This window comes from Sus scrofa, chromosome 15 (genome assembly GCF_000003025.6).
Source record: "Sus scrofa isolate TJ Tabasco breed Duroc chromosome 15, Sscrofa11.1, whole genome shotgun sequence".
Classification (NCBI taxonomy): domain Eukaryota; kingdom Metazoa; phylum Chordata; class Mammalia; order Artiodactyla; family Suidae; genus Sus; species Sus scrofa.
In genome coordinates this window covers 20,061,026-20,082,462 of record NC_010457.5, presented here as the reverse complement: position 1 = coordinate 20,082,462, position 21,437 = coordinate 20,061,026, and the positions used below count along the sequence as shown (strand labels likewise).

Sequence of the window (21,437 nt, the reverse complement as noted above, 5' to 3'; positions counted from 1 at the left end):
CTGAGAGAAACTAACTATTTTCACTTAGGTTTTTTTTTTTTTCCCCTTCCTCTAACCAGAGAGCATTTAATGCTGCTGGTCAGTTCTCTTAACTGTCCAAATTTCTAGTCTTTTACTTAGAAAAGTAACACCAGAGACCTCTAAGACCTAGGGAAAAAAAAAACCATCCAGGTTAAGGTGGATCTCTGGATTTCTGTGTCATAGCCAGCTGTCCAGGGCATTCATTGGCAGTGTGAGAGCCACTGCGACTTGTTGATGCTGTTGAAGGACATCAGGGGCTATCAACCCAAGTTTTAAAGCCAGGTTAGGCTAGGCTTTGAAGCCTGGATTTACCCCTTATAGCTGTGTGGCACCTCCATAACGTGGTGATTACCTCTTTGATTCTCTGTAAAGTCACTGAGTGCAGTACAGTTCCTGCCATACCTGCCATGCAGTAGGCATTGAATGGTTTTTCATTCTTCACCTTACCTCAGAGAAGGAAGACTGTCGAAAAGTGAAGTCACCCACAGTTTAAATGACAAGGTCTGGGGTTTGATCTTCTTGACTGAAGTACAGATGGGAAGGTGATCCACAAACCCTAGGGTGTTCTGTGCATGGCTAAACTGAGAAGTCCACCAAGCCTACTGTTGACACCCCCGTGGATGACATAGTCCCTATGGGGCAGGTCATGTGTTACCTACATACTATAATCCAAGAGTGGCCCAAATGCATACCACAATCCCAAAAAGGCCACTCCAGCCAGCCCCACAATTACACAATGACAAATGCAGTTATCACCAACCAACAAACATAACTCAGACATTTTGCTTTCCTAGCATGGGACAAAAGTTTGAATGTTTTTGCTTAATTTAATTAATTAATTTATTTAAAAAATTTTTTTGGCCACACCTGTGACGTATGAAAGTTCCCGGGCTGGGAGTCAAATTGGAGCTGTAGCAGCCATCCTATTGCCACAGCCATGGCAACACCAGATCTGAGTCACATCTGTGACCTATACCACAGCTTGCCGCAATGCCAGATCGTTAAGCCACTGATCGAGGCCAGGGATCAAACCCACATCCTCATGGATACTAGTCAGGTTTTTAACCCACTGAGCCACAACGGGAACTCCTAGGTTTCTGCTTTAAAAGATCTACCTCCTTTCTCCTTCCCTAAACCTTATCCCTGGGGGGGCCTAGACGTGTACCTCTGTCTGGGTCAAGTTCCCTGTTTTCCACTCAGCACTCAGTCTTAGGTCTCCAATTGTTTGTTTGTTTGTTTGTTTGTTTCCTTTAACAGCATATAGGAAGAACTATTGTCAGCATCTGTGGAAAAAGCCTTAGCTTTACTCCCCCATGGAAGAAAGCAAACGAAAGCCGCCCCATGAATTTAACTTGATAGATGTTGATTCTCTGCCTGAAGAAGAGAACCAAGCTGGGAAAGCTGGACTGGAAAGTAGGAAGAGTTTGCTTCCATAAGACCAATGGTCTGTCTGTGACAGACAGTGGCTCAGTTTTGACAAGCATGTAGAGAGTACATACATTGGCCGAATCCTGCATTGGAGGTCAGAGATATAAAGGTAAGTCAACACAGTTCTTATCCTAGGCCTTCAATGACTACTTGGAAGGAAAGATGAAGCCCACAGTGCAACCTGTCATGATTGTGAGTAATGCCAGAAAAGACTCAAAATGAAAAACGCTCTGAAGTCCTAGAGGGGAAGTAGTCAGCTGGGGCTGGGGGTGGCTAAGAGAAGGCTTCTCACAAGGAATAATACTGATGCTAATTAGAACCTCCATGTTGGTTCTAGCCAACAGTTATTTTGTGAAAATGAAATAAATTTGAGACTTTATTGACATTGCTGGTCTGCCCTAATTCTTTTATTTATTTTTTTCTTAATGATCAATTTACTCGTAAGTTTCCATTTAAAAAATGTATATATAGAAGAGTTCCTGCTTTGGCACAGTGGGTTAAGATTCTGACTAGAGCAGCTCAGGTCGCTATTGAGGCACAGGTTTGATCCCTGGCCTGGCACGGTGGGTTAAAGAATCCAGCATTGCCACAGCTGTGGTATAGGTTGCAGCTGCTGCTCAGATTCAGTCCCATAAATCCTGTGCTTTCTTTTGTGACTCTTTTTCCTGCTTCTCTCACACATGTTCAAGTGTTAAAATATGCTTGAAGCTATACTTCTACAGAGTAGACATAAACGATGATTTCTTCTAAATAAGCTGAAACTGGAGTCTATGCATTATATATACATCTCTTTGACATTAATCCTCAAAATACCTTCCTTTCTTCCTTTCAAAGACTTCCATTTTTGTTTTCTGCTCTGCATTTTCTTCTCCACACTTTTCCTATAGTTTGCCAGTATCCTGCGGCCTGTGATCCAGCAGCATGCCCCAGGATTCCTGAAAAGAAACACTTGGAGAAGCCCAGTACTGTGGTCTTGGTATGCAGCCCCTCTTGTTGCTTTAAAAGTTCCATGCAGTTCTGCACTTCCAAATATGTTTGCGCATTGGAGCGTGCTTCTGTCTTTACTGTGAGGAGATGCTCTGAGCCCTGCACTGCTCTCTTGATAGCCCCTAAGAGTGTTTTCTGTTGTTAAAATATTTGCTGGAGCTTTCAGCTTCAACCTGTCTGCAGCCATCTCTCCTTGAGCCATCTGAGTCAAATTGATCCAAGGAGAAGGGATTTGTCCTGGTCACATTTTAATAGGGAGAGAGCTTGAAGTAGTGTAACCTGGTAAAAAGATCCCTTAACCCAAAACTCTGCTTTATGTGTAGTTCCTATAAGAGGCCGCCCTAGCCGCTATTGCTTTTTCACCACTCTAGATCCACTGGCAAGAGGGGCAGCCTTGGCTGAAGCTTACCTCACATCCCTCTATTATGTAGGCCACAAAAGCACTTTCAAACTATAATGCATTATACATTATATGTTATTATACATTGTGTATTATTATACATTATTGTTGCAATTATGTTAGAAAGAGATACCCGTTAAAGATCAAAGTCTGTATGTATAGATCACACCCATCTCTTGGACCTTTATCACCATTTATGTAAACTACTTTGAGACTAAGTTTGTTCCTTGCGGTCATTAAGAGTCACCCATATGACTGCAGAAGAGTCCAAAAGAGACTTCGACTTTGCAGGAATATTCCTATTTTTTAAAAAATATGATGAACATTGATTAATGCTGGGTACCTGTGTATTTTTATTTTCATCTATGGTTTTTACTGCATTTGTGTCTTCAAATTAAAAAAAAAAATTAACCCCCCTCTCTGCCCCCAAAGCAGAACTGCATACCTGCTATAACATACTAATATATAGGAACAAGAACCCAATTCTGCTAAATCAACTGGCTCCTAAAGGTAACTTCTAAATCCTCAACATTTACCTTTGTTCTTTTTAAAAAACTGTTAGTTTCCTAATTTTTCTTAGCATCCCCTCCCCTATGTATGCCGAGAGTAGTCACTGTGCTTATGGGAGCATATTTATAATAGTAGACAACTGCAGAAAATAGGAGACAGGTGCCACCACTGAGAATGTAAGTCTGATGACTTACATTATGTTGATGAAAACACGTTAAATTTTAAAAGTGGCTGACTGAAGTGTGTATTATACCAAGATTAAAATGAGGAAAACATTGTGTACCTACTGTGTGTGTACGGGGGATAAAATTGAGAAGGACCGTGAAGAAGCAAAAATTATCCTACAGCATACGGGAATTATAGGTGACTTTAAAAAATTGTTTGAGGAGTTCCCGTTGTGGCATAGCAGAAACGAATCTGACTAGTATCCATGAGGATGCAGGTTCCATCCCTGGCCCCACTTAGTGGGTCGGGAATCCAGTGTTGCTCTGAGCTCTGGCTTAGGTCACAGATGCAGCTCAGATCCTGAGTTGCTGTGACTGTGGTGTAGGCCAGCAGCTACAACTCCAATTGGACCCCTAGGCTGGGAACTTCCATATGCCTTTAGATGTGGCCCTAAAAAGACCAAAAAAAAAAAAAAAAAAAAAAAATTGCTTGTAAAAACTTAAGGTCTGTTTGGCTATAAAGAAAAATGAATGTCCTTAGGTTTATGTCTTCATGCTGATTGAGCTTTCCTTTGCCTCTCATTCTTTTAACTTTGCACTTTCTTTTTTATGACTCTTGTTTCTGCCTTTCTGGCATGTGTTCAAACATTTTACTGCTAGATGCTAGCTATGCTCCTTCTGTTAGATATTCTAGCTATAAATGGTGATAAGCTGAAAATAAGTCAGTGTGCACATTTCTGTCCTTTCCTCCTTAATTTTCATTTCTGTGAAGTATGAGCTGTACTGTTTAGCACCTTAAGGATCTGCCTTACATCATGTTCCCTGATACTCTTTCCATCACCCACCCCAGGAGTGTAGTGAGGAGACCCCACTGGGAATATCCTCTTGAACTTCAGCACTTTCTTTCTTTGCGTGGATGGCTCAGTCTAAAATCTTTCTTGATGCAAAATTAAAAATCACCTTCCTTAGAGTTCCTGCTGTGGCACAATGGAATCAGGACATGGGTTTGATCCCCAGCCCAGGCCCAGCACAGTAGGTTAAAGGATCTGGTGTTGCTGCAGCTGCACCATGGACTGAAACTGCCACTCAGATCTGATACCTGGCCCGGGAACTCCATATACCAAGGGAATGGCCAAAAATGGGAAAAAAAAAAAAAAGAAAAAATCACCTCACTGGTGGCCTAGTAGCTAGGATTCAACACTTTCTTCGCTGCAACCTGGGTTCAGTCCCTGATTGGGGAACTGAAATCCTGCTTCAAGCCATTGCATGCCAAAGCTACCAAGCTATTATTTTTCACCCTTTTAGGATATACTCTGTGCCCTGTGAGTCATGCTTCTGGAATTTTTGCTTGCTTTGCAATAAGAATTACCCCCAAATCTGAGAATTTAGATACACAAGTGTTCCTCAATTCCCTGCAGCTTTTTTTACTTAAAAAATATCTTCGTTAGTATATAAGTATGGATCTATATGATTCATAAGTATATATAAATACTTTTGTATCATATAAATATATGAATGCCAAAATATGCATCAAAAATGTAAAATCATGTATTAGGATGGTAAACACTGAATTAATGAGAGAGGTTTTGATGTAATGATAAACACTAGCAAAAAAAAAGAGTCGGTCAGTATAGAAGCCCTTAATGGATTGGCGATGCTGTTCTCTTTTTAAGGGGAGCAAATTATGTTATAATGTTAAGATTTGGTAAAACTGAGTGGTGGATATATATGTGTTTCTATATTAGTCTCTATTATTATCTGTGTGCACGAACTATTTCATGATTTTTTAAAATGTCCTTTGAACTTCTTATTTGATTGTGCTGGTCATTTGGAACTTTGTCGTTGAAATCTTACAGAAAACAGCAGTCAGAGTATTTTGCAAGTGGAAGGGGAGGAGACCTATGCAATGTGGAGAGTGGAGATCATAGTTAATGGGACAGGAAATGAAAGTACATATAGTAAGAAAATTACAAAGACAAACTAAAGTGCATTACCTAAAATTACAAGAGGAATTCAATATAGTGTGACATTCATATTGAAGGGAAGAAGGTGTAAGCGAACTAAGTACTCACGTATCAGAATGGGAAGGAAGTCCACAGATAAATTCTGTCTGTTTGATAAATAGAGAAGTGGTGATAGGACTGTATTATTGAGAGATAGGGAAGTAACCACCCAAAGAATTTTTAAAAACTTGGAGTTCCTCTGTGATTCATTGGGTAAGGATCTGGCATTGTCACTGCTGCAGCTCAGGTTGCTGCTGTGGTGCAGGTTCAATGCTTGGCCCAGGAATTTCCACATACCTTGGGTGTGGCAAAAAAACAAAACAAAATAAAACAAAATAATTAAAAAATGGTAGCTGTTAAAAAGTTAAACTTGGTTGCTTCTCCAGTGTGCATGGGTTAAGTAGGGTTTTGATAGAAGGCAAAGGGGTGGGGTAGGGCTGGGACTTAACAGCAGGGCATTCTCTCTTACCTTTTGCAATTAACTTTTCAGCACCATTGATTTTTTTTTTTCTTTGTAAATGTGCACACATAATGCTTTCATTAAAAAAAAAAGTTTTAAAGATTAACCCAGTGGTAAGCTTATTAGACCTAAGAAAATGTCTCTCTCTTCAATAATCTGATCAAGTTACTATTCACTACTTAAGCTATGGCACCTGCTTGTTAATATATTATTTACATCTTCATCTTTCAGGTGTTATCCTAAAATTATCCTTTGTTTTTCTTTCTCTGTTCCTTTTCTTTCTTTTTTTTTTTTTTTTTTGTCTTTTTTGTGTTATTTCTTGGGCCGCTCCCGCGGCATATGGAGGTTCCCAGGCTAGGGGCCGAATCGGAGCTGTAGCCACCGGCCTATGCCAGAGCCACAGCAATGCGGGATCCGAGCCGCGTCTGCAACCTACACCACAGCTCACGGCAACGCCGGATCGTTAACCCACTGAGCAAGGGCAGGGACCGAACCCGCAACCTCATGGTTCCTAGTCGGATTTGTTAACCACTGCGCCACGACGGGAACTCCCCCTTTTCTTTCTTTTAATTTTGCCCTCTACAAACATTTCAGAGGTAATTTCTCCATCCAAAAAATTTGAAAGCTATCCATTTATGGAAAGTTTGTTTCTGATAGACTATCAAATAAAACAAGGAAGGCAATTCACCTGGTTTAAAACATGCCAGATACATCTATATTTGTCACAAATATAGACAAATATACTCTATAGAAAGTAGAGCCAGGGGAGAGATGGGGAATAGAGCAACTGCTAATGGGTTTTCACGAGAGGGAAGAGGTATGTTTTAGACCTGGAGAATAGTCATGGTTGTACATCTTTGAAAACTTCCTAAAATGACTGCATTGTACATTTTAAAAGAGTGGGTTTTATGGTACATGAAGTAATCTTTTTTAAAAGTCCATTAAAAATAGTCAAGGGAATAAACCAAAATAATAATCATGTTATACTTGGGGAATATTTTCTTTTTCTCATCTACTTCCCAGAGTTTTGGTGATGTGATATGACTTTCATAATTTCAAAAAAATTTTTTTCCCTTTATTGCCATGCCTGTGGCATATGGAATGTCTTGAGCTAGGGGTCTAATTGGAGCTGCAGGCCTACACCACAGCCACAGCAACACCAGATCCAAGCCACATCTGTAACCTGCACTGCAGCTTGCAGAAACGCCAGATCCTCAACCCAGTGAGCAAGGCCAGGGATCAAACCCACATCCTCACGGAGGCTATGTAGGGTTTTTAACTCACTGAGCCACAATAAGAACTCCTCAAACATATTGAATAATGTCATTATTCTCAATGTGTAGTACCATGTGATATGTCTAATTTTTCTTCCTAATTCCATAACACTTTCTGTTTTCTCATGTGCTCTAAAGTGCATGATTATTCACATTTTAATCAGTTTTCTTTTTAGTTTGGGGTTTCGTGTTACTCTCATTCTCTTTTGGTTTTTTCTTTTCATTACCTTGATGATGCCAGATTTTTACTTGTGATTTGCCCTTTCTGCTGTTTTCTTCACTGACTAGAGTGAGTGTTTTCTTCACTTCACTTTGCTTTGCTGCTTTCCTTGAGAGCTTTCCCTGAAACACATTTGGTTAAATGCCTTAACCAAATCGTGACTTCATAAAAAAGAAGCTGTACTTTTCTGCCCTGAATCATTCTTCAGTTTAATTAAAGATGGCAGGAAATCTGGAGAAGGGGGAAAGGAGCACAGGAAAGTAAGAGGAGGAAAAACTGATATTTTTTGAGCCCTTTTATTTGCCAGACTCTTTCATGCATTTTCTCACTACTCCCTCCAGCCTGGGAGGTTATATTACCCTCTTCATTTCAATGTAGTCCCTGGCTCAGGTAGGTTAAGCATCTTGCTTCAGGTCACACAGCTGGTAAATAGCAAAAGCAAGTGTGAGCCTCAGATCTAACATCAAAATCAGTGCTCTTGGGAGTTCCTGTTATAGCGGATTTGGAAACGAATCCCACCAGTATCCATGAGGATACGGTTCGATGCCTGGCCTCTCTCAGTGGGTTAAGGATGCAGCATTGCCGTGAGCTATGGGTTAGGTCGCAGACACGGCTCAGATCCCATATTGCTTGAGGCCGTGGTGTAGGCTGGCAGCTGTATCCCCAGTTGGACCCCTAGCCTGGGAACCTCCATATGCCACTGGAAAGCAAAAAAAAAATCCCCAGAAAACCCACCAAAAACATTGCTGTCTTCTCTACACCTTCATTTTTTTAATTAGGTCAATTCTATTGAGACATATTAATGGCCTCCAAAAGTTATATCAACTTATACCAATAACCAGTAGATTTTAATGTTTACTGGTTATTTATATATTTGCAACTAATAGATTTTCTTATGTGTATTAGCTATTTTTATAATTTCTTCTCTGAATTTCCTGCTTTTCCCTATTTCCTATTCTTCTACTATGTTATATGTTTATGATTCTTATTGATTTACAGCACTCTCTCTATATCGTGGCTAATGATTTTTTGTTTTCTGTGTTATAATTATGACTTCCTAGATTGCCATTCATCTACTAACTTTGTTTATAGTACTTTTTACATGTAAAACAATTATAATTATTCACATTTTAAACTGTTTTCTTTAGGTTATGGGTTTAATGTTACTCTAAGTAGTTATTTTACCATCCTGAGCTTATAAAACATTTCTGTGAATTTTATTCTTAGTAGTTTTTAAATTTCCTTTTTATTAAAAAAAAATTCAGGTCTTTGATCTATCTGAAATTTAGCTTAGTCTGTAGTATAAAAGGTAATAAACATTATTCCTTATCTAACAATAACCAGTTTACCAAACCAGTTCATTTTACTTTATATACTGATTTTGCATGCAACCTTGGTAGAATACTAAATACAAACATACACATACAAAAACACACCCACACAGGAGAATATATATATATATATACTCACAAGAATATGTCTCTACAGATGGACAACAGGCACATGAAAAGATATTCACCATCACTAATTATCAGAGAAATACAAATCAAAACTGTGAGATATCACTTGATACTGGTCAGAATGGCCATGATTAAAATTCTATAAATAATAAATGCTGGAGAGAGAGTAGAGAAAAGGGAACCCTCCTATACTGTTGATGGGAATGTAAATTAGTGCAGCCACTATGGAGAACAGTATGGAGATTCCTCAAAAAGCTAAAAATGGAGTTACCATATGATCCAGCAATCCCACTCCTGGACATATCTCTGGAGAAAACCATAATTTGGAAGTATACATGCCCCTTTATGTTCATTGCAGTACCGTTCAGAATAGTGAGGAAGCATGCTATGTATCTATCAACAGATTAATGGATAAAGACTTGGTATATAAGACACAGTGGAATACTACTTGGCTATAAAAAGAACGAAATAATGCCATCTGCAGCAACATGGAAGGACCTAGAAATATTATCATACTAAATGAAATCAGAGAAAGACACATATATGATATAATTTATGTGTGGAATCTAAAAATATGATACAAATTAACTTATTTTTAAAACAGAAATAGAGTCACAGACATAGAACTTACCAAAGGGAGAAGGGGTGGGGAAATAAATTAGGGAATTTGGGATTAACATATACATACTACTATATATAAAATAGATAAACAATGAGGACCTACTAAATAGTAGAGGGCATATATTCAATATCTTGTAATAACCAATAAAGGAGAAAAATCTGAAACAATATATATATTATCAAAGAATATATATACATATATATTTTTTAAATCTGTCTCTAAATTTTCTGTTCTGCTCCATTAGTCTTTTTACCTGTTCCTAAACCAGTACCATACCATTAATTTTGATATTTGTTAGGACAGATCTCATCTTCTTGCAATATCTTTTAAATAAACAAAAAAATCTCACAAATAAATAAATAAAATTTATACCCAAAGATGCTAAATGACTCGCTTAAATTCATGTATAATTTAGATATAGAATCTAGAGAATAATCTCAGTATCTTGAGTTTAGATCATGTATTCATTTGAACAGATTTTTATTTAGCACCTGCTATATGCCAGGAACTGTCCATCAGTGAAGGTGACAAAAAAATGTGTGCCCTGATGGGGCTAACACATGTTCAACATTATTATTCATCTTCAAATAGATGTATTCTCTATATACCCTTACTACATTTCCCAGTTTTTGAGAAATAAATCTTATTTATTCCTTCAGAATAATTTAAAGAGTTGGAATCTTACACTTTCACAGCCTTTTTTTCTTTGCATATAAATTTTTTTAAACTCTACAGTTTCATTTCTCTTTTTTTAATGCAAAATAGTTTCTCTTCTATATCCAAGTTTGGTCTCTAAACACCTCTTTGTAGAGAATTCATTGCTAAGGAGCTTAAGACTTTGTAAGGAAAATTAGTTTAGTGAAAGCAAGGTTACAGTTAAACTAGAAAAAAGGCTTTTTCCTTAAACAGTAATTAAAAGAAATATTAAATAATATACAATATTATGCATCTGTAATTTGTAATTAATTTTCCTTCACCATGTCTTACTCTGGAGGAATTTTTTTCAGAACTTCTCTTTTATGAAGTTTTTAAAGTTTCAGAAGATGCATGATTATTTTATTTCAGAGCACACAATATTCATGATGGTTCTTTTCCCCCTATAATTTCTCATCATTACATTACAGATTTTATGACTTGGAATAACTGAATCTCACTGTCTCGTCCCAACATGACCCCAAAGAGAATGACTTGACGGGTTAAATGTATGTTTGGGCTCTAAAGTTGTACAGATCTAGATTCAGAACAAGGTTTGCCACAGAATCACTGTGTGACTTTGGACAGGTAAGTTCACGTCTCTAAATTAGGATTTCTACCTATAGATTGGTGAGAATAATAATAGTGTTTCCTAGATTGTTGGGAAAATTAAATAAGCCGGAACATGTAAAGTTAACAGCATAGTGCTTATCACATGTGTTAAATAAATGTTAGCCAATGTTATTACTGAGATGTTTGTCAATATCCTTTCACTACCGTGAACAAGGGTTCACTTGGGTGGCAGAAGTAGGGATACAGTGAGGATATGCATGGGGGTAAGAACTTTAAAACCTTCTGGGAATTTAGGAAAAGTAATGGAGCTGGTCCCTGTGGACACTGGCAGTCATTCAGGAGCTTGGGGCATCCAGTGAAGAGTTGCTGATCTGAGTCATCTTGTGTCTTGGCAAGTTCAGGGATAATTGCAGTGACTCAGCATCCCACCCATCTGCCCTTCCACCATTCCTCTACTCACCAGTTTCTCAACTCTTCGTCGAAGATCTTGTGATTTTAGCTTACCATAGCTTCTGTTTGTTCATAACTGCTTACTTGTCTTTTCTGCTAACTCAGAGCATCAGCTTATTCACAGTTTGTCAGCTCCATCCATGTCAAATCTCTAGAAGATAGTGTCTGCTTGACACAGAAGTATCCCAAACCTCCTCACAGGCTATAAGCCTTTCTCAAAATTGGCTACTTTGGGGTTACATGCTCATTGCTGGTTCCACTCAGGAAGGTAGAATAACTGGGAGGGAAGGGATTAGGGCAGGGTGGAAGAGCTCACACGGTGTGGAACATGACTACTCTCTGAGTAGGAGCCACAGGCTTTGTGGTTTCCCCAAATGGGGCCATGTGATAACTAGCTTGCTCATTAGCTATACCTTAGGTAAATTATATTTAATCTATTTGACAAAGCAAAAAAGGATTGTATTACTCTTCTTCCCTCCATTCATAGGGATTTTGTTATTTTGGTTGGTTTCAAACTTGGCACAGTATGAGGAAATTATTGTCTCAGAGAATCTAGGAAAACATTTAAAAGTAGATGGCCAAACCCATTTTTTCTTCCCAAATTACTTCACTTCTTATTTTAAAACTATACCCGCTTTCTTTCCTTTTTGATCCCCATAAACTGTGACTCTAACCTTGAGTGATCTAATGGTATCTCAATGACATTTTTCTGGTTTACATAATACTTGGCCCATATATATGGTTTATTTTTAGCTCCTCTGGGCTTCTTTGAACTCCTTTTACTTCCTTAGATTCTTAATGTTTTACTTCCTTTAATCTCAGGACTCACCTTGCTTCCTTTTCCTGTATTCTTCCATCTTTAATAGTTTAGGTACCCATCACAATACTTCTCATTTCCTTTGTGCTTTACCTCCATAGATTTCCCCGGAAGTCTTTCCTCTCACTTTTTTCTTGCTTCTTTGCCATTGAGCTCATGAAGTTTTTTCCTCCCTTGACTCAAAATAAGGGTATCTCTGCTAAAGTAAGTAATTTTGGTATTCTTTTTTCAACAAACTGTTTTTTGGCAATCATTGTCCACTTTTTTTTTTTTAATCTTTTTTAAAAGCCTGCACCTGGAGCATATGGAAATTCCTAGACCAAGGGTCAAATGGGAACTGTAGCTGCAGCCTGTGCCACAGCTTGCAGCATTGCCAGATCCTTAACCCACTGTGCGAGGTCAGGGATCAAACCCACATCCTCACAGAGACATTGGTTCCTTAACCCACTGAGCCATAATGGGAACTCCTGTCCTCTTTTTCTTATTCATTTATTTTTATCTTCACCATTTCCTGAAATTGAAATTGATGAAAATGAAATTCATCTTCTTGTTTTTGTTCAGTCTCTTCTACTGCCCCCTTATCTCATTCTTCTCTTATAGAATCTGTTATTACGCCTGCACTCAAAGGGCATATAGTACCAGATACTACCTGTGTGAATTTGCTAGAGCTACTATAACAAAGTACCGTGATGGGGTGGCTTAACCAACAGAAATGAATTTTCTCACAATTCTGGAAGTTGGAAGTTAAAGATCAAGGTATTAGCAAGATTGGTTTTTCTGAGACCTCTCTTTGGCTTATAGATGGCCACCTTCCCCATTTCCTCACATGGTCTTCTTTCTGTGTGTCTTTATTCTTTTTCTTCTTTTTAGGGCTACACTCACAGCATAAGGACGTTCCTGGGCTAGGGGTCGAATCAGCTATAGTTGTCAGCCTCCACCATAGCTACAGCAACACCAAATCCAAGCCATGTCTGTGACCTACATCACAGCTCTAGGCAATGCCACATCCTTAGCCCACTGATCAAACCCACATCCTCACAGACAATATGTCGGGTTCTTAACCTTTTGAACCACAATGGGAACTCCCGTGTGTCTCTTTTCTTTTTTCTTTTTTTTTTTATGGTCTCACCTGGGACATACACAAGTTCCCTGAGCCAGGGGTTGAATCCAAGCCATAGCTGTGACCTAGATTTTTTTAACCCATTGTGCCAGGCCAGGGATTGAACCTACACCTTCACAGTGACTCTGTAGGGGAAAAGCAACTGAGGAGTTTCCACTATGGTGCAGTGGGTTAAAAATCCAACTACAGTGGCTCAGGTCACTACAGAGGTGCAGGTTGGATACCCAGCCCAGCGCAATGGCTTAAAGGATCCAGTATTGATGCAGCTGAGGCATAGGTCACAGCTGCAGCTTGAATTCAATCCCTGGCCCAGAAACTTCCATATGCCATGGGTATAGCCATTAAAAAAAAAAAAAAAAAAAAAGCAACTGAGATACCTGGTACGGTTTAAATGGGATCAGTTCAGGAAATGATCCCAATAAGATGGTGGTCAGAGAGCAGGCAATGGGATCCATTTGATTAGCAAGGCTAGTATGGGGCAAAGGACACACCGAAGTTGCAAGTCAGGCTTTCATTGATAGACCAGGGAAAAAGCATTGCTCAGAGTATGGCAACTTGGGTAAATCTGACAGAGAAACTCTGCCTGTGTGCCCAGCTGGTCAAGAAGCCCCCCACTTTTTTTTCTTTTTAGGGCCGCACCTGCAGCATATGGAAGTTCTCAGGCTAAGGGTCGAATCAGAGCTGCATCTGGAGCCTATGCCACAGCCACAGCAACCCAAATTGAAGCCACATCTGGAACTTATACCATAACTTGTGGCAACACTGGATCCTTAACCCACTGAGCAAGGCCAGTGATTGAACCCACATCTTCATGGATACCAATCGGGTTCTTAATTCACTGAGCCACAAAGGATGCTCCCAAGAAGTCATTTTTACTGAATGCTTCACTGTCAGGCTCTACAATTTGTGTAATGACCCATGTGCAAGATCCCATCTTCCCAATTGGGAAAAAACCCTCCCTGGCCCAGTGAGTGTGGCCTTGCAGAGATCCTCAGTTTCTGCATCTCCAGAGTCTCCTTCACTGGTGCTTCAACTCCCCTGCCACTGGTCCTTAGTACATCTCTCTAATCTTCCCAAATGGCCCCCTAGAAAGCACGGGGCTTGCCACCTTCTCCCATCTGGCCACATCTACATCGCTAGCCGTGCTTTCTCACAAACAAACAGGACCCTTGCCCCTCATTGTCTTACTTTCTCAAATTGCTCACCCCAAATCATTTCTAATGTTTTTAAGTTTATTGAACATTTACTATATGTTAAGTACTATATTAGGTACTTTAGTAGCATCTTTGCATTGCAGCCCTCTGAGATAGTACATTAGTTTTCTGTTGCTGATTATTCTAAGAAATTATCACAAACTTAGTGACTTAGAGCAATACTAATTTATTCTTTCACAGTTTCAGTGTGTTGGGAGTCTAGGTATGGGTTACCTGGGTCTGGCTATTTAAGGTCTCACAGGCTGAAACCTGTGGGCTATAGTCTCATCTGAGACTTGGGTCTTCTTTGGTTCACAGAGTTCCATTTCTAGAAGCAAGATGACCAGGGGCCTGGCTTTCTTGCAAGTTCTCAGTTAGAAACTGCTTTCAGCTTCAAGGAGTCACCCTCAGGTTCTTGCTACATGGCTCTCTTCTCATAGGCTGTTTGATTTCTTCCATGGCAGTTGGGTTACCTTCTTCTAAAAGCTGACCCGATCTGGTCAGGCTCACCCAAAATGACCTCTCTTTGTTTAACTCCAAAGCATCCGATTAGTAACCTAATTGCAGGAGTGACCTCCCATCATATTCACTGGTGCCACCCACCACTCAGGGGGTGGGGCACCCATACCATGGGGCAGAAACCTTGAGGCCATCTTAGAATTCTGCCCGGTACATGGAGGTGTCATTGTTACCCCCATCTTACAGATTTGAAGCACAGTCACATGGCTTATAAGAAACAGAGCTAGAGTAAATTCCAGGCATTTTGATACTAAAACCAGTGTTCTGACTCAATATATTAGGCCGCCTTCATCATCTCAATTTCTGCCTGCAACATTGTCATTATCCTCTTTTCTGCCAGCAAAATTGCATTTCTCCCATCTGTCAGAGTTCAACACGATTCTCCTGTCCCCCATGAAATGCACATCAAATCACCGTTTCTCTTATATGTTTTCTAAACCATCTATCAGTTAAATATTTTCAGGACATCCTCAGTACCAGAACTAATGTTCTGGGAGTTCCCATTGTGGCTCAGTGGTAATGAACCTGACTAGTATCCATGAGGACATGGATTCGATTCCTGGCCTTGCTTGGTGGGTTAAGGATCAGGCGTTGTAGGCCACAAATGCAGCTCGGATCCCATATGGCTATGACTGTGGCATAGGCTGACAGCTATAGCTTCCATTCGACCCCTAGTGTGGGAACTTCCATATGCCACAAGTATGGCCTAAAAAGACAAAAAACAAAACAAAACAAAAAACCCTAAAAAAAAAAAACCTAAAAAATCCCCAAAACTAATGTTCTGTATTTATGCTAGAAGTATGTTGCCTACTTTCCATACCTGACCAATGGTTGTCAAATTTTGCCTGTAAGGCATTTTATTCCCAGGAAAACTTTGGCATAATTAGAAATTCAAAAAACTGAAAGCTTCACTTGTTTCTGCCCCCTCAAAAGTATACAGCAAATGATATGCCCTTAGACCAAGAGATAAACTACGTCAGAAAGAGTAAAATATCTTTTGGGAATCCTACCAACAAGTTGTAGCATCGATTTGAATATAACTCCTGATCAAGCTAAATGTGTCCAAGAAGGTTGTTCCAGGAGGGGCCTTGCTTTCTATTGCAGGGATTCTCAAACTTGGACATCAGAATCACCTGAGGCCTTGTTAAAATATAGATTGCTAAGGCCCATCCCCACATTTTCTGCTCAGTACATCTGTGGTGGGGCCTGAGAATTTGCATTCCTAGGTAATGCTGATGCTGCTGGCCTGATGGCCACGGTGAGAAACACTATTCTGGAGGGAAGAACCAATGGGCGGAAAGTATAAAATAGCTAGTTTTAGCTAATGGTCTAGAGGGATCTTTTTAAAAACCGTTATTATTAGAGTTCCCGTCGTAGCTCAGTGGTTAACAAATCCAACTAGGAACCATGAGGTTGCTTGTTTGATCCCTGGCCTTGCTCAGTGGGTTAAGGATCTGGCGTTGCTGTGAGCTGTGGTATAGGTCACAGATGCGGCTCGGATTCCGCGTTGCTGTGGCTCTGGAGTAGGCCGGTGGCTACAGTTCCGATTTGACCCCTAGCCTGGGAACCTCTATATGCCACTGGAGCCGCCCAAGAAATGGCAAAAAGACAAAAAGACAAAAAAAAAAAAAAAAAAAAAAAGAACTAACAAAAGACCGTTATTATTATTCTCTAACAGTAGACAGGCTCTTTCATGAAGAGAAAAGCTTTCCATGACTAGAAATAAGCAGACATTAGATGATTGCTCACTGGGGATATGGTTAAACAAACAAACAAACAAACAAACAAAAAAAACAATAACCTGAATAAGCAGTGGTATCCTTCGTCCAATTTATGAACCCAGGATTGATCTGGCGGGATTGGGTAGGCCGAGGGAGGGGGGACATGAGATTCTACCAGGACACAGCCATCAGAAAGGGAAGCCAAGACACTGATTCAAATAGACTTGGTATTACCTAGAAGAGAGTTTTAAATTTCACCAACAAAGAGTGAGAAATTGAAACAGTAACTAGGAAGCAAAGAGTAGACTGGAGCTAGGAATAACCAGACCTGCATTGTTCTATAAAAGATTATGTGGCTTATAAACAAAGGGTATATAGAAATGAAAAGTCAAAGCAGAAGGAGAGAAAGCAAGGCACTTCAGGATGGTATTCCACAGATGCTGGGCATCCCATAAAGAGGCCCTTTGTATAATCCTGTTCAAATATTTCAAGGTTGGGATGATGGGTCAAAGATTGAGTGATAAAGAAGGTTCACTAAACAGAACAGAGTTGTACTAAAATTACTTTTCAAACCTTATTGATCATCAGTCACCAAGGGGATGCTTTTAACCACTCCAGATCTTAGAACCCCAATGAGGTTAGGGTTAGTAATGGAGGGTCCCAAGTAATGGGAGAGGGATAAGAATCTGTGATTCCTAGTCATTGTCATGCATGGAATTTACCAGCCCTAATGACCTTGATCAACTTGAATGTTTGGTCCTTGTACCTAAAGCTGTTGAACAGTCAGCTTGGACCTTTGAGGTATCACTCCTTAAGCAGTTTCCTCCAGTCCTCTGGCTACAACACATTTCATTTTATAAGTGGGCAAATGAATTAACAAAAATGCTTCCACTTTTATCTCTTTTCCATATTGAGCTATGATGTGATACATTTATTTGATTTTCATTAAAAACATTCTAGAAGACTTCTGCTTTTATTTATTTATTTATTTAGGGCCACACCAGCAGCATATGGAAGTTCCCCTGCTAGGGGTCAAATCAGAGCTGCAGCTGATGGCCAACACCACAGCCACAGCAACACCAGATCTGAGCCATGTCTGCGACCTACATTGCACCTCACGGCAATACTGGATCCTTAACCCATTGAGCATTAAACCCGTGTCCTCACGGATACTAGTCAGGTTCATTACCACTGAGCTGCAACAGGAACTCTGACTTCTGCTTTTAAAACAAACAGTTCAGGAGTTCCCGTCGTAGCGCAGTGGTTAACGAATCCAACTAGGAACCATGAGGTTTCGGGTTCGGTCCCTGCCCTTGCTCAGTGGGTTAACGATCCAGCATTGCCGTGAGCTGTGGTGTAGGTTGCAGACGTGGCTCGGATCCTGCGTTGTTGTGGCTCTGGCGTAGGCCAGTGGCTACAGCTCCGATTAGACCCCTAGCCTGGGAACCTCCATATGCCACGGGAGCGGCCCAAGAAATAGCAAAAAAAAAAAAAAAAAAAAAAAAAAAAAAAAAAAAACCAAACAGTTCAAAAACAGTTGAACAATGGTAGCCTTGGAAGATGTACCGGCCAGGATTTGAACCCCAATATTGCCACTTATCTCACAGCAACCTTGGGTGAGTTGCTTAACCTCTCAGTATTGCTTTCTTTATCAGAATATAGAGAGGAAGAATGCCAAACAAGGAGGTGGTTGCAAATTCCTTGAGGTCATTTTGGGCTGCCTAGTCCTTGGCACTTAGTTGCTCACCAAACATTTGCTGAATGAGCTAATAGCTTATATGTAAACTTTCTAGATAGCATCTACTTGATAAAAGGGAGTTAGTGTTATGATTACTGAAAGCTTTTTTACCTTTTTTTTCTTTTCATCATGCTCAAATACCACATGTTGCTTGCACTTCAAATTTCAGATCAGTTGAGGAGATTTGGGGGTTTGGGCAGGGTGCAATTGAGAGGTAGCCACAAGGGATTTTATTTCGACCTGTAACTTTTATAATTTTTGCAAGGAAAAATACTTGTGTATTATGTGTTCTATTAGAGAAAAAAATAGAAAAATTTACAAAGTAAACTAAAAAGCTCCTTTAGGAGTTCCCGTCGTGGGTCAGCGGAAATTAATCCAACTAGTATCCATGAGGACATGGGTTTGATCTCTGGCCTCGCTCAGTGGGTTAAGGATCCAGCATTGTTATGAGTGTGGTGTAGGTCAAAGAAGAGGCTTGGATCCTGAGCTGCTGTGGCTGTGGCAGCTGTAACTCCTATTGGGACCCCTAGCCTGGGAATTTCCATATGCTGCAGGTGCGGCCCTAAAAAGCAAAAACAAAAATAAAAACAAAAAAATCCCTCCTTTATATCACTGTGTGCATGGTCGGCCAGCCAGCTTAGGAGTTTTTCTTTGATTTTTCATTTCTAATTCTGTGTACACACACACACACACACCAGACACTCAGCCTTCCATCTAATTAACATATTTCCCTTTCCATTAAACAAGCTGCCTTGAACTGCATAACCCTTTTCTGCTGGAGAAATATGTAGATTTATTTGTCAGCAGCTGCCTCACTCTCCGTCATCTAAACCCCTTATCATGTCCAGAGCAATTCTGATTAATTTACTTAAGCCTTTTATCTTATCTCATGAAGGACTCTGGTTACCACATCTCCTTTTCTCCCTGGTGAACATACGGAGTGTGGTGTTGTGGGCAGAGAGTGGCCTCTGAACCCTGTGCTCCCAAATGACAGATGTCTGTCTAGCATTCTCTGCCTGGTTGGCAGGACCCTCCAGCTTGGGCCTCACTTGATCCAGTGTTCTTTTCTAGCCATGTGTAGACTCCTCCACCCCTCTGGTAGATGGTAAACTCTTTGGGTATGGAGCCTAAGCCTTCAAACTATTTATGTCTCATCAGTGCGAAAGTGCCTTTATCGTGTAGGAAGTGTTCCTGCAGATGAATAAAACTGGAGTTTTGATTTTGTATTAAAAAAAAAAAAAGGTTCAGTCACTCACTACTTTTTATCTGCAATAAATAGAAGTTGTGCCCAAGAAGCAACTTCCCCTTTTTGTACCAAGCAAGTTCCAAACTGCCTACTGTTTGTCAAGGTTTCAACTTCCCTTGGTCATATACTTATCCTGAGGTCTACATAGAATGTCCTTTGTTTTTCCCCTGTCTGTTAATTTGGCTAAAGCCATTTATTTAAATTTTTTTGTTATAGTTGATTTACAATGTTCTGTCAATTTCTGCTGTACAGTAAAGTGATCCAGCCATACATTTATATACTTTCTTTTTTTCACATTATCCTCCATCATGTTCCATCACAAGTGATTAGACATAGTTCCCTGTGCTATACAGCAGGATCTCATTGCTTATCCATTCCAAATGTAATAGTTTGCATCTACTAACCCAAAACTCCCAGTCCATCCCACTCCCTCCTCCTCCTCGGCAACCATGAGTATGTTCTCCACATCCATGAGTTGGTTTCTTTTCTGTAGATAGGTTCATTTGTGCCATATATTAGATTCCATATATAAGCGATATCATATGGTATTTGTCTTTCTCTTTCACTTCACAGAAGACATCTTTAACATCTGCTTCTGCAGAGTATGCTGATTTTAGAGTTTCTTTTCAATGACAACCACATCATTGGATAAGAATATTTGTTGGAGGAATTTCAACATCTCATCTTCTCATCCAGAGGGTTTTTTGTTTGTTTGTTTTTGATATTGCTTAGTAAAGACTACCGGCTTTGGGAAACCCTGGGATTGAATCCTGGGTCTGCTATTTAGTAGTTGTGTTTCTCTGGACTACTTATTTCACTTTTTAAAACCTTATTTTTTTTAAAATTTATAATATTAAAGGAAAAAAACTGGCCATATGTAATGATTGCAAGGATTAAGTAAGAAAATGATATTAAGGACTTAGCTCAGTGGCCAGCCCACGGATAATTCTTAGTAAATAGTATCTATGATTACTATTAAGGAGGATATTGTAGACTTTATTCATTCAGTTATCCATCTGTTCATCTAGTTGCTATGCATCACAAAGCCACTTCCCCAGGCACTATGGGAAAACAAAAATCATTGAGACATTCATTCTTCCTGCTTTTATGAAATGGGTGTGTGTGTGTGTGTGTACTTCCTTTACTATCTCTAGATATTTAACTGTGCAAACTGTGGTGATATAAGTTATAAACACTGGCAGTATCCATGGTTTTTTTTGGCTGTGCCTATAGCATGCAGAAGTTCCCAGGTCAGGCACTGAACCATGAGCCACCAGAGAACTTCCTTCATGTTTTATTTTTTGTGTTAATCAGTTAACCAACAAACCTTTATTAAGTGTTCTCTATACTTGATGCTCTGAGGAACTCGGGAGTACTCTACACTCATAAGTCCTTACAGGAAGTTTCTACAGGGCTGTAGATACATATATAACAAAGAAGGACTACATGTAACTGGGATATCAAAGCACAAAATTGCAGACAACAGATCAGTGGTTCTCAGCCTGCTGTCAGTCAGAGAGCATCCCAGGGACTGTGATTCACAGGGACACACTCTCTATTAATCATGGTTGTCCTGACAGCGGCTCTGCCCCCTATTACTCTCACTCAGCAGACTGACAAAGTGGAGTGTGAAGCTAGGGATAGCTTTGAACTCAATCTGTTTCCTTTGGGTTTTAAGTTGATTATTAGCAAATTTCAGCACTTTCACTGCTATCAGATACAAATGATTTGGCTGAGCTTGAGAAACAAAGTCAGAAAAGGGTCAAGAAAGTAAAATGCCTGCAGGGAGGGAGGTGAGCTGAATCTGAGAACCTACAG

General features: G+C 39.8%; 1 long non-coding RNA gene across 2 annotated transcripts in view; it reads left to right on the top strand.

The window, feature by feature from the left end:
* LOC102159687 overlaps positions 1 to 21,437 on the top strand; it is a 68,967-nt gene that overhangs the window by 8,166 nt on the left and 39,364 nt on the right. For both annotated transcript variants that reach the window (XR_002339232.1, XR_002339231.1), the window contains 2 exons: positions 1,279 to 3,346; positions 10,674 to 10,830. This is a non-coding gene — a long non-coding RNA (uncharacterized LOC102159687). The remainder of the gene's footprint in view (positions 1 to 1,278; positions 3,347 to 10,673; positions 10,831 to 21,437) is intronic.